Here is a 16,127-nt window from a genome sequence, read left to right on the forward strand (position 1 = left end):
CTTGGCCAAGGAGACGCTTCCCTTCTTTAATGCAAAGGTTTGCTTTGATACAAAAACCAAACCACAGGAAGGAAGCACGTAGTCCTGACACAGGTCTGAAGACGTAACTCTGATTTATACAAAGTTATGAAATGCAGAAATTGTTTTCAGAATAGCTGTGCGCGTGTAGTGCCTACCACCCCTTTCAGAATAGGTTGGGAAGGGTTTAGCCTTTCAGAGGATAGAGGTATTTGCTACAATTCTGCTTCCTGAGGCTCAGGTGAAGGGGAGGTATTTTTGGGTCTGAATTCCTATGGAGGCAGCAGTGGAAAAACAAACTGAAATTTGGAGCAGAGGGAGGAGCCTACTGGAGATGGAAGAGCATTTCTGCCCCAGTAGATTAAAAAGCCTGCAAGACTAGCAACATCATAGCAATAGAAATATCCTTCCTGACGTGAAGAACAGCCCAATGAAGCATGAGTGTCCTACAACAGCCACAGAATGAAACAAAATGGTTTGGAGTAAGGACTCAGTTTGAAATAAAAATGTGAAGGACGAAAACCACCCATAAAGGCCTTTCTGTGCTTGACTAGAGAAGTTGGGTACGGGAGACTCAGCCCTCCATCTTCTCAACACAATCATGCTGAGAGGGCTGTTTTTGGATCTGGAGAATGAGGATCCCCTGAACTCTGTGAGGAAAGACTGACCAGGGGTTATCCTTTCTCCATATTTTAGACTGACAACATCACAGGGAGGACACCGTATCCTGCTCTGTGGCACCTGGAAGCAGCACAACTCAGCCATAATATTGGAGGGAAGTCAAGAAGGTGCTCAGGGCAGCCAATGCCAGCCTCTTCTAGATCACACCCACCAATGTGGAAGAGCTAGAATGGGGTCAAAGGCTGCCAAACATGAAAAAATAAGGGTTACCACATTGGGATTCTTTCCTCTTGGAAGGATTCTTTTATTCTTACTGGATCTTCATAGTTTTAAGGTGTCTGATCCTATATGATTTTTCTATTAACGTCATGGGCATCAGAGTTCAAAATAGCAAGTGAGAGAGATTCTTAAAACTCATATTTACCATTCTGCAGCTCAACTCCAACTTCCAGAGTATCTGGGGAAGAAAAGGGAGAGATTCAACATCTCATCATTGGAACTGGATCAACAGCAGGGCCTCCCTACAGATAGAGTCTTCTTTGCTTTCCCTGGCCTCAAATCAGGGAATAAAGAAAGCTAAATGCCATAATGTCTTCACTTTTTTTTAAAAATCAAAATACAACTCCAAACTCTAATTGGTTACCTAAGATAAGGCCTATTCTGCTTCCCTGGTGATCAGTGCATGTGGATTTGGGAAAGGAAGGAAGGAAGGAAGGAAGGAAGGAAGGAAGGAAGGAAGCCAGGAAGGAAGCCAGGAAGGAAGCCAGGAAGGAAGCCAGGAAGGAAGCCAGGAAGCCAGGAAGGAAGCCAGGAAGCCAGGAAGGAAGCCAGGAAGGAAGGAAGCCAGGAAGGAAGGAAGGAAGGAAAAATAGCCTTGACTAGTGGTTCCTTTTCTTAGCTTTAATGTCTTTAATGAGAGAAATTAGAAAGCTCCTGTTCCCCCACCACCAACACCACCTTGTGCCCAAGACGCAAAGCCCTTCCTACAGAGACATGAAAGTTGCTGGATATCCATTTCATTGGAAGATGTTGTAGAGGGGGTCTGTTTCCTTCTTCTGCTGTTCTGGGTTGCTGCAGGGCGCTTGTGCTCACTTGAATAATGTTCTTACGCAGCTCCTCTTGTGGGACTTTGGGTTGTTACTTTGGTCATGGAGCACTTGATTAGTGTGGGCTGTCTTCCGACAGACCTGAGTTTCTGATTTGCTGTTGTTTCCTCTGCTGCTGAGGATATCCAGGAAGGGAAGGCTGTTGCTGTTTTCTTCCTTTCTGGTGGATTTTATTCCTTCAAAGATGTTGTTGATGGTTTCAGGTGGCAAAGACAGGTGGCAAAGGAAAGCGATGGGACGGGGCAAGGACATAAGAAGAGGCCCCTTGGGATGTGTGCTCTCCAGTTTCAGAGAACTGGGAGGTGGCAACCCCTTAACTAAAAGTCAGCTAATATCTTCGCGGAAAAACTAACAAGAGAACCTAAGTGGCCACCTGAAGTCTTCATGGATTACAGCACCATACTGCAGGTAATGCTGTTCTGCAAAGTTCTATGGTAAAAATGCCTGGCCGCAGTGTAAAACTTGAGAGCTCTGAAAACCACTGCCTGCAAGGTTTGTGAAATCTTCTTTTTCTTCTTTTTCTTAGCAGCTTCTTTTATGTCTGTGTTCAGCTCAACCCCTCTCTAGGGGGGTGGGCAGTTTCTAGCGGTACCAAGTCTGAGTAAGGCTATTTTGCAATTGCAATGGTTGCGTGTTGACAAATGAATTAATGGGATGAATGCGTGTGCGTTGAAATGTTTTTCTCTTTATGGAAACTGAAAACGATGATGTAAACTGTAAATGAATTGCACTGATAGCAGCTAAAAGGGAACAGAAGGCTTGGCTGAACTTTTAGAAAGCAAGAAATCTATAGAAGACAATGTAATTTTGTTTACCTTTTCCACCTTAGTTAAGCTGGTGAATAACTTGCAAATTCTGCATTGCTGAGGGATGGGTAGGAGGCCGAGGGAAGAGGCGGGGAGGGAAGGAGTTTGGAGGGGACTGCTGATGCTGTCTGGTTTTCTTGCCTCTCTGCCACTGAACCCAACAAGACCTTCGGACTGAGATAGGATGCCATTGCAAAGGGAGTGGCAGTTGTCAAGGCTGTGTACTAATTTTTTCCTTTCTTTCCTTTGTTTTGAAGCCAAGGAAAGGAGGGGCTAACAGTTGTTGGCAGAGGGCCAGTTTGCTGCAGTGATGACAGGTGCCAGGCCAGAGACGGGGAAACTAGGGGTCCTCATCCTGCCTTTGTGGCAAAGCAGCCAGCTGGGTGACCTTGGGCCAGCCGCCCCCTCTCAGCCCAAGGAAGGAGGCTTCTGAGAGAATGGCTGACAGTGCTAAGAGTCAGGACGGACTCAAAAGATGTTGGGGTTGTGAAATGTTAGTTCAAAACCCATGAGGAGGAGAGAGGGTTCTTTCCTACCTCGTGGAGACCTGTGAGGAGAAGAGTGAGAAAATGAGGGAAACAGGAAAAAAGGGGGCTCCACAAAGCAGCAAAGCTAGGCCACAGCAGAGCCACCCCTCGCTTTGTGCTTCTGTGAGACAGGCTTGGTTGGAACCCCATATTTTCCAACACCCCTTCTTTTCAACCTTGCATGTCTCCGTGTCCAACAACATTTAGTTTCTCTCTTAGTTCCAGGTATCTGGTTCTTGACAACGGCTTCGTGAAGATATCCGCTGTCATATTGCCTGTGGGACAGTAGTCTAGTTGGATTAGCCCTTGTTGTTGCAACTCTCTCACCACACGATGCTTTACATCAATGTGCTTAGTTCTCCCACCTACATTCTCTGACTGTGAAAGTCTGATGCAACTCTGATTCTCTTCAAAGATTTTTATAGGGGTGGGTTCCTCTATACCCATGTCTGCAAGCAACAATCATAGAGTCTCGTTACATGTGTCTGTTGCTGCCACGTGCTCCGCTTCTGCAGAGAACTGTGCTCTTGTGCTTCGCTTGTGACTTCCCCAGTTCACTGTTCCACCCCCATAGAAAAATACATAGCCACTAGTGGACTTACGGTCAGCCGTGTTTTCTGCTCAGTCTGCATCTCTGAATCCCACTAGTCTAGGATTATCAGTGGCTGGCAGATTTAGTTTTAGGTGCATGGTCCCCTTTAGGTACCTTCCTACCTGCTTGACACCAGTCCAGTCTCTCTGGGTGGGCGTGCTTGACTTTCTCACAGAATGCCCACTGCAGCTGCAACATCTGGTCTAGTGGGGGTGGCCAAATACAACAATTTTCCTATGGCACTTCGATATTCATCGGTCTCTGGTAGGAGATCGCTGGGTTCTTGTTGCTTGTGGAAAGCCGTCTCCATCGGTGTAGGCACAGGATTGGCATTTTGCAATCCTAAGCTTTCCAACAGATCTAGAATCTTTTGGTTCTGACTCAGAAGAAAGCTCCCATCTTCTTCTCTCTCAATCTGTATTCCTAAGTAGCAGCTGGCATTGCCCAGATGCTTCACTTCTACTTCTCTATAGTTGAGAAACAATATCATTAAAGTCCCTCTTGTTATTGTGGCAAATCATTAAATCATCCAGATAACAAAGTATGTACACATCCCTCCCATTTCTGTGTATTGTGTATAGGCAGGGATCAGCTTTTCCTTGAACGAAACCCTGGTCAAGAAGTATTTGGTTTAACTTCATTCCACACTCTGGAAGCTTAAATCCCCTTCTGAAGCTTGCAGACGAGAAGCTTGGTGTTGGGATTAGTGATGCCTGGAGGCTGTGTCATGTAAAGCTCTTCTTCTATCTCCCCATGTGAAAATGCAGTTTTAACATCTAAGTGTTCGATGTCCGTGTTCCTGGATGCTGCTAGATTTAGAAGCATTCTAATTGTGGTGTGTTTCACAACAGGAGCAAAACATTTATCAGCACTACTTTTGTTATCAAGGGGCTATAAATTCAATTAGATTAGATTTGGTAGACAGAGTACCTGAAGAACTATGGACGGAGGTCTGTAACATTGTACAGGAGGCAGCAACTAAAACCATCCCAAGGAAAAAGAAATGCAAGAAAGCAAAATGGCTGTCTGATGAGGCTTTACAAATAGCTGTGGAAAGAAGGAATGCGAAAAGCAAGGGTGAAAGGGAAAGATATAAGCAACTGAATGCAGATTTCCAGAGAATAGCAAGGAGAGATAAGAAGGTCTTCTTAAATGAACAGTGCAAAGAAATCGAGGAAAACAATAGAAAGGGGAAGACTAGAGATCTCTTCAAGAAAATTGGAGATATCAAAGGAACGCTTATTTATTTATTTTATTTTATTTTATTTTATTTATTTTATTGGATTTCTCCGCTGCCCATCTCCCCCACAATAGGAGAAACGTTTAGTGCAAAGATGGGCATGATAAAGGACAAAAAAGGCAGGGACCTAACAGAAGCAGAAGAGAGTAAGAAGAGGTGGCAAGAATACACAGAAGAACTATACAAGAAAGATCTTAATGTCCCTGATGTCCACGCTGGTGTGATCGCTGACCTTGAGGCAGACATCCTAAAGAGTGAAGTCAAGTGGGCCTTAGGAAGCATTGCTAACAACAAAGCTAGTGGAGATGACAGTATTCCAGCTGAGTTATTTAAAATACTAAAAGATGATGGTGTTAAAGTGCTGCACTCAATATACCAGCAAGTTTGGAAAATGCAACAGTGGCCATGGGATTGGAAAAGGTCAGTTTACGTTCCAATTCCAAAGAAGGGCAACGCCAAAGAATGCTCAAACTATCGCACAATTGCACTCATTTCACATGCTAGCAAGATTATGCTCAAAATCCTACAAGCTAGGCTTTAGCAGTATGTGAACCGAGAACTACCGGATGTACAAGCTGGGTTTCGAAGAGGCAGAGGAACTAGAGATCAAATTGCCAACATTCGCTGGATCATGGAGAAAGCACGAGAGTTCCAGAAAAATATCTACTTCTGCTTCATTGACTATGCAAAAGCCTTTGATTGTGTGGATCACAACAAACTCTGGCAAATTCCTAAAGAGATGGGGGTACCAGACCACCTTACCTGTCTCCTGAGAAATCTGTATGCGGGCCAAGAAGCAACAGTTAGAACCAGTCACGGAACAACCGATTGGTTCAAAATAGGGAAAGGTGTACGACAAGGCTGTATACTGTCACCCTGCTTATTTAACCTATATGCAGAGTACATCATGAGAAATGCCAGGCTGGAAGAATCACAAGCCGGAATTAAGATTGCAGGGAGAATCATCAATAACCTCAGATATGCAGACGATACCACCCTAATGGCAGAAAGTGAAGAAGAACTAAAGGGCCTCTTGATGAGGGTGAAGGAGGAGAGTGCGAAAGCTGGCTTGAAACTCAACATTAAAAAAACTAAGATCATGGCATCTGGACCCATCAATTCCTGGCAAATAGAAGAGGTAGAAATGGAAGCAGTAACAGACTTCATTTATTTGGGCTCCAAGATCACCGCAGACGGAGACTGCAGCCATGAAATTAAAAGACGCTTGCTCCTTGGGAGGAAAGCTATGGCAAGCCTAGATAGCATATTAAAAAGCAGAGATGTCACCTTGCCAACAAAGATCCGCATAGTCAAAGCTATGGTTTTTCCGGTAGTAATGTATGGCTGTGAGAGCTGGACCATAAAGAAGGCTGAGCGCCGAAGAATTGATGCCTTTGAACTGTGGTGCTGGAGAAGACTCTTGAGAGTCCCCTGGACTGCTAGGAGGTCAAACCAGTCAATCTTAAAGGAAATCAACCCTGATTGCTCATTGGAAGGATCGATAATGAAGCTCAAGCTCAGATATTTTGGTCACCTAATGCGAAGAGAGATCTCTTTGGAGAAGACCCTGATGCTGGGAAAGATTGAAGGCAAAAGGAGAAAAGGATGGCAGAGGATGAGATGGTTAGATAGCATCACTGAAGCAATGAGCATGAAACTGAGCAAACTCAGGGAGGCAGTGAAGGACAGGAAGGCCTGGCGCAATATGGTTCATGGGGTTACGAAGAGTCGGACACGACTTAACGACTGAACAACAACATAAATTCAATAAGGAAAATGTCTGTGTGTGCGCGCGCATGGAAAAAGGCTCTAACCCTGTTGACCCCTCGTGGAAAACCCAGGGAGTTTGTGGAGTGAATTGCAGGGGTCTCTTGTGGGACCATGTTGAGAAGAGTTTGGAGAGAGCCCACCTAGCGCAGGGAGGAAGGCGTGTGCTTGGAATGGGGAGACCCGGGTTCAAGTCCCCACTCGACCTCAGGGCTTGCGGGGAAATTTGGGGCGATCATTCACGCTCACTCAGTCTCCTTCACAGGGTTGTTGTTGAGGCCATCCCAGGGAAGTCGCCTGGAGACCCCAGAGAAAGGGCAAAGGATATTAAGGCCATAAGAAATAAATATAAATTACAAAGATAGGAATGGCAAAGACTGACCTGTGACTAGAGAAAGCCCCAACTGCAAATTCAAATATACTCTCCCCTCTGGGGTTCCTCTCTACCTGCAAGAGGAAAATTGAACTAACATGAACCCACACACACACCACACACACACCACACACACACACACACACACACACCCAAGCAGGAGCAGATATCAAAATGCTTCAACAGACTCTCTTTTACTTCTCTGTGATAAAGGAAGAGAGTGAATGCAGATCAAGAAAGGCTGGTACTTCTGGACTAAACGGGGGACTGTGACTGCCCCCCCCAAAGCCACCAGCCAAATCCTCCCCCTCCCCCTCCCCTACCCCCTCTGCACCTGGAGCATCTTCCTCCCACCTCCCCGGACGTTTTTCCCCTCCGGACCCTGCCAGAGCCAAGGCAAAGGCAGCCACAGAGAAGGGCCCAAGAAGGTCCCCAAACTGACCTCTGAATCTGGGGGGTCCCGGTCGGAGAGCGAGAAGCGCAGACACCTCCCGTCTGCTTGGTCCTGCCACAAGGCACAGAGTAAGAATTGCCCAGTTGATTCCCGAGGAAAATTCACCCTCAATCCACAGGGCGGCTTGGTGGTTCCCTGCAGTCCCTCCGGACAGGCTCTCCTGCTTAGCTGCGCGGCTGTTTTTTCCCGCCTTTCGAGGGGTTTCTGTCCCCGACTGGGGGGGAAAGCCTCAGAGTGGAGGGTGGAAAGGAAAGGACTGCAGGGCGCCCACTGGCCTCTTCTTCCTCTTTTCGCTCAACCTCATGAGTTTCGTCGAAGCTGACGGTCCTTCTCCTGGCCAGCAGGGGGCGCCATAGGTCCACCTGGGCAAAGCTACCTTCGCTCGCTGGCCCGTGAGAGAGAAGGCGTGAGCACCGGGCAGGGCTCTGGGGTGCCTGGGGTGCCTGGTATCCTTCCGCGGTTCGTCCCCAGAATCAGGCCCCGTGTCCGGAGAAACCGTCAATGGGGAGTCTTTCCTGAGCCCAGGGCGATACATTACCTGGGTGGCTCTCTTGGAGGCCCAAGTCGCCCGGGAGGAGATGCCTTGGCATCGCTGGGCTGTGTGCGGGCAACCATGGCGGCCTTTTTCGTATCTGGGGAAGGGGGAGGGGCAGCTCCTTCGGGGCCCTCTCCTTGGACGGCGGGGAAGGGGCTGCCCAGGGCGTTTGGCCACAGCGCAGGGCCACCTCAGTCCCAGAGGGGTTCAACCAGGGTCTTGCTCCAGCCACTTCGCTGTCTTCCTCGCTTCCAGGCCGGGCTACTTTGCAGCCACACCGGCAGCAGCGCAGACTCACCCGCGGACCTGCTCTTGGCCACCGCCGTGGGCTTCCCCGATGGGCAGCGCCTGGTTCCCGCTCACATCTGTTCCCTCCGGGGAGAGCCCGAGAGCCAGCAGTGGGAATCCGTTGGAAAAGTCGGAGCAGACTCCCGTTTGGAGCAAGCTGGGAGCTCTTAGCAGGAACGCCGCGGCGGGTCCGGCTGTATAAACGCAGCGCTTCCTTTCATGGGATGAGAAGAAATGAGCGGGATTGAGGGTTTTGACAGGGTTGCCCCCCACCCCCACCCCCTTGCTGCCAAGTTCAGAGGGGGATCAGTTGCTCCTCCGCGCCCGCCTTCGCTTCCCCACCGCTGCCTGGATCCCCTGCGGGGACAGTTTAGCGGGAAGAGCCGGGCGGGTCGGGAGCAACGGCCCTTTCGCGGCGAGCAGGTGCTGTCGGGGTAGCGGAGCAGAGGAAGGGAGGGAGGAGGGCTGGGATCGCCGGTGACTGAAGCTGCCCGCGAGGTTTTTGGCACCACGCGGAAAGTGGAAAATGGCGCGGCACCAAAGCAGAGGGAATCAGCTGCAGGCTGCCCTCGGAGGGGGTGGGGGTGCCGAGAGGGGCATTTTCTGGAAGCCGCCCCCCAGACCACGAGGCCCCGGCCCAGCCAGCCAGCGTTGCTCCCTGGCGGGCCCGTGGAGGCATCTAGGACACCTAGCCGGTGGATGACCTGCGGTCCAGGGATTTCGCTGCGCTCTTCTGCAGCCGTCCGAAGGCGCACCCGGCACCGCTACCCGTGGCAGCTCGTTCCGCAGGCTGATTTCACCGGAAAAGATCGCCTACCACTCGGTTTCGGAGGAGGGGCGCAGCGGGAGGGGACGCTAATCCCTGTTCGGTCAGAGGGAGAAACGTTCCTCCCCCTTCATCCTTCCGGGATCCAGCAGCCTTTTCCTCCCTCCTCGCACCGCCCGAGCCTCTTTTCCCTCAGCGAAGCAGCCCCCGCGCTGCCTCCCCTCCTCGCCAGCAGGGCAGGCTGATCCTCTGGGGGGTCCTTGCCGCGCCTTCTCCAGCCCCGGCCTCACCCTGCACATGTGGGACCAGAGGGGGGAGGCATCCAAGGAAGCCCAAGAGAGTTTTCCCCTCTCCTCGGGGGTCTCTGCGGCCTTTGGTCACGGCTCATTGGGGAAGAGCATCGGATCCCAGACTAAAGTGGGTCCCGGCTCCTGAGGTTCCCTAACGGGGCCGCCCAGAGTCTCTTCTCAATGCTCAAAATCACTTCACAGGAGACCTAACTGGGCTCCCAGTCTGGAATGGGAGCAAACAGCATCAATATCCCATCTTGAAGCCTCAGCCAGTGACAGAGACGAGGACCCAGAGGAGAACTCAGGCAATGGGATCCACTCGCTTCCACCCCAAACGTTCCCCTCCCCGGTGACTGCCCCATGGCACGTTGGGGCGCCTCCACCTTGGGGCCTTTTGCACCGGCAGTTCTTGGACACACTTCTAGCGGCTTTTCGGCACACAAAGGCTCATGTTCCCCGCCTTCTCCCCAGGGCGACGGCAGCAAGAGAGGCAGGGAAGGAAGAGCGGCAGCTGGGCTGCCCTGCGGAGAAGCCTAGAAGACGCTCTCGCGGAGGAAGGGTGTGACTTTGGAAGCGGGGAATAATGGAGTTGCCCCCTTCCCTCCCCAAACCTCGCCCACTGTCCTGGGCCGGGGCACCCGAGATTCCTCCCTCTCAGTGGCGCTCCTCTCGCTCGAGCTCTGCCCAAATCAGGCCATCGCCCTCCATCCGAAGTGATCCCTCCAGACCCTCACGTTCCCCCACGATGCCCTCCAGCAGCAAGATGGGGTTAGTTGCTGCAGTTGAGAAACTTTATTACAGTTATACCAAAGGCGGGTAAAGATCACACTCTGGGCGCTAATTATCATCCAATCTCATTGATTCACGTTGAATCGAAGATCAAAGCAAGTGATATCGTTCGTTCTGAAGAATGACCAGGCAGGGTTTATAAAAACTAGGCAAGCAGCAGACAAAGTTTGGTTACTTGTAGATTTAATAGACTCGAATAAAAACAAAGATCGGTTTGTCATTTTATCACTAGATGATGAAAAAGCCTTTGACAAAAGACACAAGCAGGATATGTTTGCCACATTAAATAGATTTGGATTTCCTTTGGAGTTGATAAAATGGATTAATATATGATATGAGTCGCCCACATCTACAGTAAAAATTAATGGTACGTTTCCCCCTACTTTCCCACTATACTGAGCCTTGTTTCTCAACCTTGGCAGCTTGAAGATGTGTGGACTTCAACTCCCAGAATTCCTCAATTTAGGAAGCATCATTTTCTTATTTTTTACTCAAAAACGCTAGCACAGTTTCAGCAGCAGAAACATGGTCATCCTTGGGTCCTGCCATAGCTCGGGACCGATTCAGTCTTACGTGTGCGGGGGGGGCAAGAATGGCAGAGGGAAAGGGGGGAGAGAGTTTGCTGCAGGAGAGGCAAGCGGGGGGGGGGGGAGAGTTTCCCACTCTATTATTTTTCCATCACACACACAATCGGTATCAAGTACACGTCCAGGGGAACATTTCCTATTTCAAAAGATGCTCTGCAGTTATATTTTTTAACTGAACAAGTGCTGAAAATTTCTTCATCAAAAGTGCTCTGATACAAAGTGCCCCATCATGCTCCTGAGTCCATTATTTGTTACTTTAACAAGTTTCCAGTAGTTTATATCCTATCTTTTAAAAAGCAAGCAAATACAACATACTTTTTAGAGAAAATCAGGGCGTGCCAGAAAAAGCAAAGCAAGCCACGTGGTGGATCAGGAAAATTCTGAATCCAAGAGTACAGAAATGTGCAGAGGGCCCAGACCTTCAGACCAGGCCAGAGAAAGCAAAGAGGTTTGTGGTTGAGGAGAAAAGAAGAGAAATGGGGGCTCCGTGCTGAATTGGTGATATCTTCAAGGATATCACCAGGATAAAAATCAACTATATTGTTCTTATAATACTTACTAGAGTAAATATAGTATATTTATTATATACTATATCTACTCTAGTAAGTATTATAAGAACAATATAGTTTACAAGTCCATCTGCTCGGCATTCAACAAATCAGAGGAAACAGCTCCCTGTAACCAGGAGAGTGAGGGTATCCCATGCCAGGCACTTCATGAACGGAAAGGCCACAGGCCCAGAGGCTGAACGATTATTTACCCAAAATCACATTCTGGGTTGAGTCGGATGAAATCGGAGACTGCTTGGCAGGCCCTTCCAACTTCTCCTGAGCCCTGAAGTACTCTGTGGTCGATAGTACTGATATATTTACAAACATTCATCTGCTGCTTTTTTTCACAATTTGTGGGGCTTACAGTCATCTGCAGCGCTCCAAAAGGGCCTCCCTCCAGCCTCACAGTCCCGGCATCAACCGTCCGCCCAGCCAGGCCCTCAACTGGCCCCGAATCCAGGTTAGGGGGGAAAGTGAATGAAAAATGCTATCGGAAGGCCACCCATGAAGCATCACAGTCTTGCTAAGAAATGTAACGAGAAAATAAACTTTGGTAGGTGTAAACCAGAAGACTTAGAAGGCACCTGAATTCCCTGAGTATATAAATATTTTAAGAAAGGCAAATATTAAGGTGGCCTTCTGTTCGCAGAGCTGATAAAAGAGGAAGATGTGTTGATGTTTGTCCTGCTCTCGCTCCAGGCATCCTGAAGGAACCTAGTTCGCCACCAGCTGGGTCTGGGCATGCAGACAGGTGCGACTTCCTAGAATTCATTTTGGGGGAGTGTATGGAATAACAAGGGTAGCTTCCGTCCAACAGGTCTCCTTTAAGAACTGGCCATAAATCCTCCCTCTCACCGGCAGCAAAGAAACTCTTCAGTGGGTGATGCCTGGAAGCTGCCCGTTGTTGGGGGAAGTTGAGTTGATGTTTGGCGTTTGACTGACTATTCGTCTGCCTTTTGGAGGTTTATGATTCTTCCCATAAGTAATTGTTTTTTCAGCAGCTCTGGAAAAGGAAAATTTGGACTTAGAGATTGTTTGAGGAGGCTGGGCCAGCCTGAGCTGATGCAATTTGCCTCACCTGAGTGGGCGTGGAAGCATAACATGTCTGGATTGCCCTGTTACATTTTAACCTTCCTTGATGATTAAAAGCGGATTGATTTCCAAAGAAAAGATGCATGGCATCTTCTTGATACAGTGTTTGGAGAAGTGAAACAGGGAAGCCGTCCCCGAGTGATTTTTAGCTCATACAGGGAGCCTTAATTAGCAGGGCGAGGGGTTCATTTGGGGTCCCCAGGTGTCATATCTCCTCTTTGGCAGAGACACATAGGCCAGGGCCTGGGAGGAGTTTCCCGCAAAATCTAAATGCTGCTTTGCATTTGCTTTGGGAAACTCTGGGGACGGGGAAAGGCTGAGGATTTCTATCCACAGAGGATCAATTCCAGATTTACAGGGTTCCAAAAGTTTCCGCATTCAGCATGAGGTCCTCAGTGGTATTTGTCCCACCGGGCAGTTTATGAATGCCGGAAGAGCTGAGAGAAATCTGTGGCTGTTGGGAGTCTTGATCTTGTTCTCCCTAAATCCTTGAATCCTGGGGACGGGAATCGAATCAGGGCCAATCGAGGCAGACCAAAAAGACTTACCAGCAAAGTTGGGGAATCTTCCTTGGAAGGCAGCAGATATCTGGAGGCCTCCTGCTGGAATTCTCCCTACGCTGGAAGAAAAGGAGAAAGCAGCATGAGGGTACACCTTGAACTCAAAAGGGAACATATCCATTAGGCGACTTAACTGTAAATATTGTTCACATCATTTCTGGATACAATCACACTCCCCCAACTGAGAAATCTACTTGGATCTGCCTGGCTTCTGCATGTTTTCCCTGTGAAGGGCCAGTCTGGTCTCAGGCCCATCATCCTGACCTTCTCTGCTCTTGCTGTCCCCAAAAGTACCCAGAAGGGTGGGTGGGTGGGTGGGTAGGATGGATGGACCGATGGACAGGTGATAGATCATTCTGCCGTCTCTCTGCAAACAGGAGAATCTCAAGGCTCAAAAGGGCCAGTTCCTGGCACTTACCACAAATCGCTGATCAGCCTAAGAGCATAATATAAGATGCAGCCTCTCTGGATCCTCCATGTCCTGAAACAATCAATAGGAGATGCTTGGAGGTTCGGGTTTGGGTTTTCAAAGAGCTGCAGTTTGAGTAGATCCACAGAAAGGAGTGAGGATTACTTGAATCTGGACTGCATCTCACTCCGACCCAGAAACCTCTCCCAAACTCATGTTTGCTTACCATTGCCGGTGAAAATTGATGTTCCAAGCAAGCAAAGATCCCCCTTGATCTGTGAAAAAACAGTCATGGGACACTTGTGACAGCTGAACCCCCCGGAGTTTGAGTGAAGCTGCCCCACAAAATACCCTTCCTCAATGGGGAGAGCAAATTTTCTCCAGCTGTTCTCGAGGGACTCAGCTGTGCCCCACAGCTCCCTTTGAACCCCTGGACCCTTGCTTTGGCTAGGACAGTCTCTCGTGCTTTCCTCATTGACTGCACCGGTGGCTCACCGTGATGCCCAGAGCCCAGGGGGGTCCATGCAAGGGGAAGGGCTGCCACGAAGGCATCTCGCGCTGCAGGCAGTTCCTCCGCAGGGGAGGCTCTCAGAGCAACCTCTCCAGTTCTCCCGCACTCACCTCTGATCCCAGGATTCCCAGACTGGAGCTGAAGATGGGCTGCAATTTGGAATCCATCCTGAGCTGCAACACCACAAAGAGGCCACTTCAAACACTTCAAACCAATCAATTTTCTTCAAACTATCCTCACTGTCAGCGTTTAATACATCTGTAAGACCCATGTCTGTTTAGAAAGATTTTACCCTGTATTTGTATAGATGATCTCCACTTTTGGGGACGTTTGCTTGGCCACAAAACAGACAGGTGGTGTCTAAATAAAGTCAGTGGAGAAAGAACAGATTATACCGAGAATTTCTGCCCTTCTAGTTTTCCTCACATGCTGAACTGCAGCTCTGTGTTTGGGGAAGGGGGATGTCACCCAAAGGGGTCCCCCTTGCTGGCAAAAGATCAGACGCTCTGGGGCTTCTCTTCATGTGGAAGCCCTTGGCTTCCTTTTCACTTCCAACTGGAAACAAGATCACTCGCCCATCCCAATACGTCTGCTGGGAGTCAAAGTTCAGAGAGAACGTTTCACCAGAGAGAAGCTTCCAAGAGAGTCAGAAGATCTAGACGATCTTTGCTGAATGTTAAGGAAACCATCCTAAAGCCAGAGGAGTTTCAGCAGAGGGAGGCAAGACTTAGAGAGGGGGGACCCTTCATGGGAAGCCTTCAAGTGGAGGCTGCTCAGCTGTCTGTCCAGACGCTTCCATCTGGATTCCAACACGTTGAGCAGAAACCGGATTCGGTGGCCTAAAGGGTCTCCTCTAGGAGTCTGTAATCCAATAGGTGGGCATTGGTCCTGGCAGGAGAGGGCTGGGCTAAGCTCCCTTCACACGGGCAGCTCTTCCCTTTCAAGGGCAGCCAAAATCCAGCGTTTCTCCAAAGGTTTCCCCTGGGAGATCCTTCAAAAAGAGGGAGTTGAAGGAGGTTGGACTCGATCCAATGCCAAGAGTGCCTTTTCCCCATGTTTTGAGATGTTGACTATTTTATTGATATAAAGGAGAGAGATAAATTCTATCAGTAAGATGTCTCTGCATGTGTGTGAAAAAAGGCTCTAATCTAAGACCTCTTGTGGAAAACCCAGGGAATTTGTGCAAAGAATTTCAGGGGTGTCTTGCAGGAATATTTTGGGAAGGGTTTGGAGAGAGTACAAGAGATCTCACTGCAGCAAGACCCTGATTTAGCTCATCTGGGACTGGGGTGGCCCTGCGCTGGGGCCAAACGCCTTTCTCCCTCAGAAAGTTGATGAAAAAGAAATTGAAGGCAGCCATGAGATTTGCTCAGAGATGTTCTACTGTTTATACACAAGCTGAGATGCTGACTATAAGAAGAGAATATAAAAAACTGATAAAATTAAAGAAAAAAAGTTATGTCACCTCAGTTTGGTTAGAACTCGAGTTGGCTGCAAAAAGACACAATTCGGTTATATTTTAGCATTCTGTAGCAGGAATCCTAAAGGAACGGAGATTTCTATTTGGCATACCAGTCTCCGCTGAGGAATCTTCCTAGTTGGTGGGTATTATCAGAGAATTACTCCGATTCAGAATTTTCCATGACGGTGTTAACTTGTGATAGCATAGAATGGCAAGATGTAAATAGAGTCTCCCCTTGCTGAATGGAATCAGAACTGGGATCCACACTAGGTTCAGCTGGGTAAAGCATCTCTTGAAATTGCTCAATCTGATTCTCCGATGCCAGTGTTTTTCTTTTGTGTGTTTTTGCTTTGGACTGGCATATCAGTCTAAAAATCAACTATAATGTTCTTATAATACTGACTTTGATATGCTCCCCTTAACACTTTCCTTCGTGCAAGGGTGGAAAAACTCCAAGAGACAAACCCGCTGGACAGAAGGTACTTCAAGGTCACATTCTTCCCGACCGCCTTTTTGAAGTTTCCTGGTTCCTCCTATTACATGCATAACCATACATAGCATGTTCATTATAATTAGCTTATTAATTATGTGGGGTGTGTTAGCTACTATTCATTAATTCATTACCCACGCACATTTCTGTCTTTGAGCTCATGATTTCAGCTAGCTACCGTTACACGGATAAGAACTGCTCTAAGCTGGTTCCTATCTACAGTTAGTTTGGATACATCATCCTATTCACTTCTCTCAATCCCCCCCCCCTTTTTTTATATGTCCCTGATGTGT

The 16,127-nt window shown here is 48.6% G+C and overlaps 1 long non-coding RNA gene across 1 annotated transcript; it reads right to left on the reverse strand.

Annotated features, from left to right (window-relative positions):
• Window positions 1–10,347: 10,347 nt before the first annotated feature.
• On the reverse strand, window positions 10,348–13,652 carry LOC148216819 (uncharacterized). Its single transcript, XR_015795035.1, has 4 exons — window positions 13,598–13,652; window positions 13,381–13,443; window positions 12,951–13,021; window positions 10,348–12,071 (listed from the first exon to the last, which is right to left on the reverse strand). It is a non-coding gene; the product is annotated as an uncharacterized LOC148216819 (long non-coding RNA).
• Window positions 13,653–16,127: the final 2,475 nt, after the last annotated feature.

The sequence above is a fragment of the Python bivittatus genome, unplaced genomic scaffold (genome assembly GCF_059951505.1).
Source record: "Python bivittatus isolate LINGU-HERP-01145 unplaced genomic scaffold, Pbiv_v1 ctg000080_np1212, whole genome shotgun sequence".
In the NCBI taxonomy this organism is placed as follows: domain Eukaryota; kingdom Metazoa; phylum Chordata; class Lepidosauria; order Squamata; family Pythonidae; genus Python; species Python bivittatus.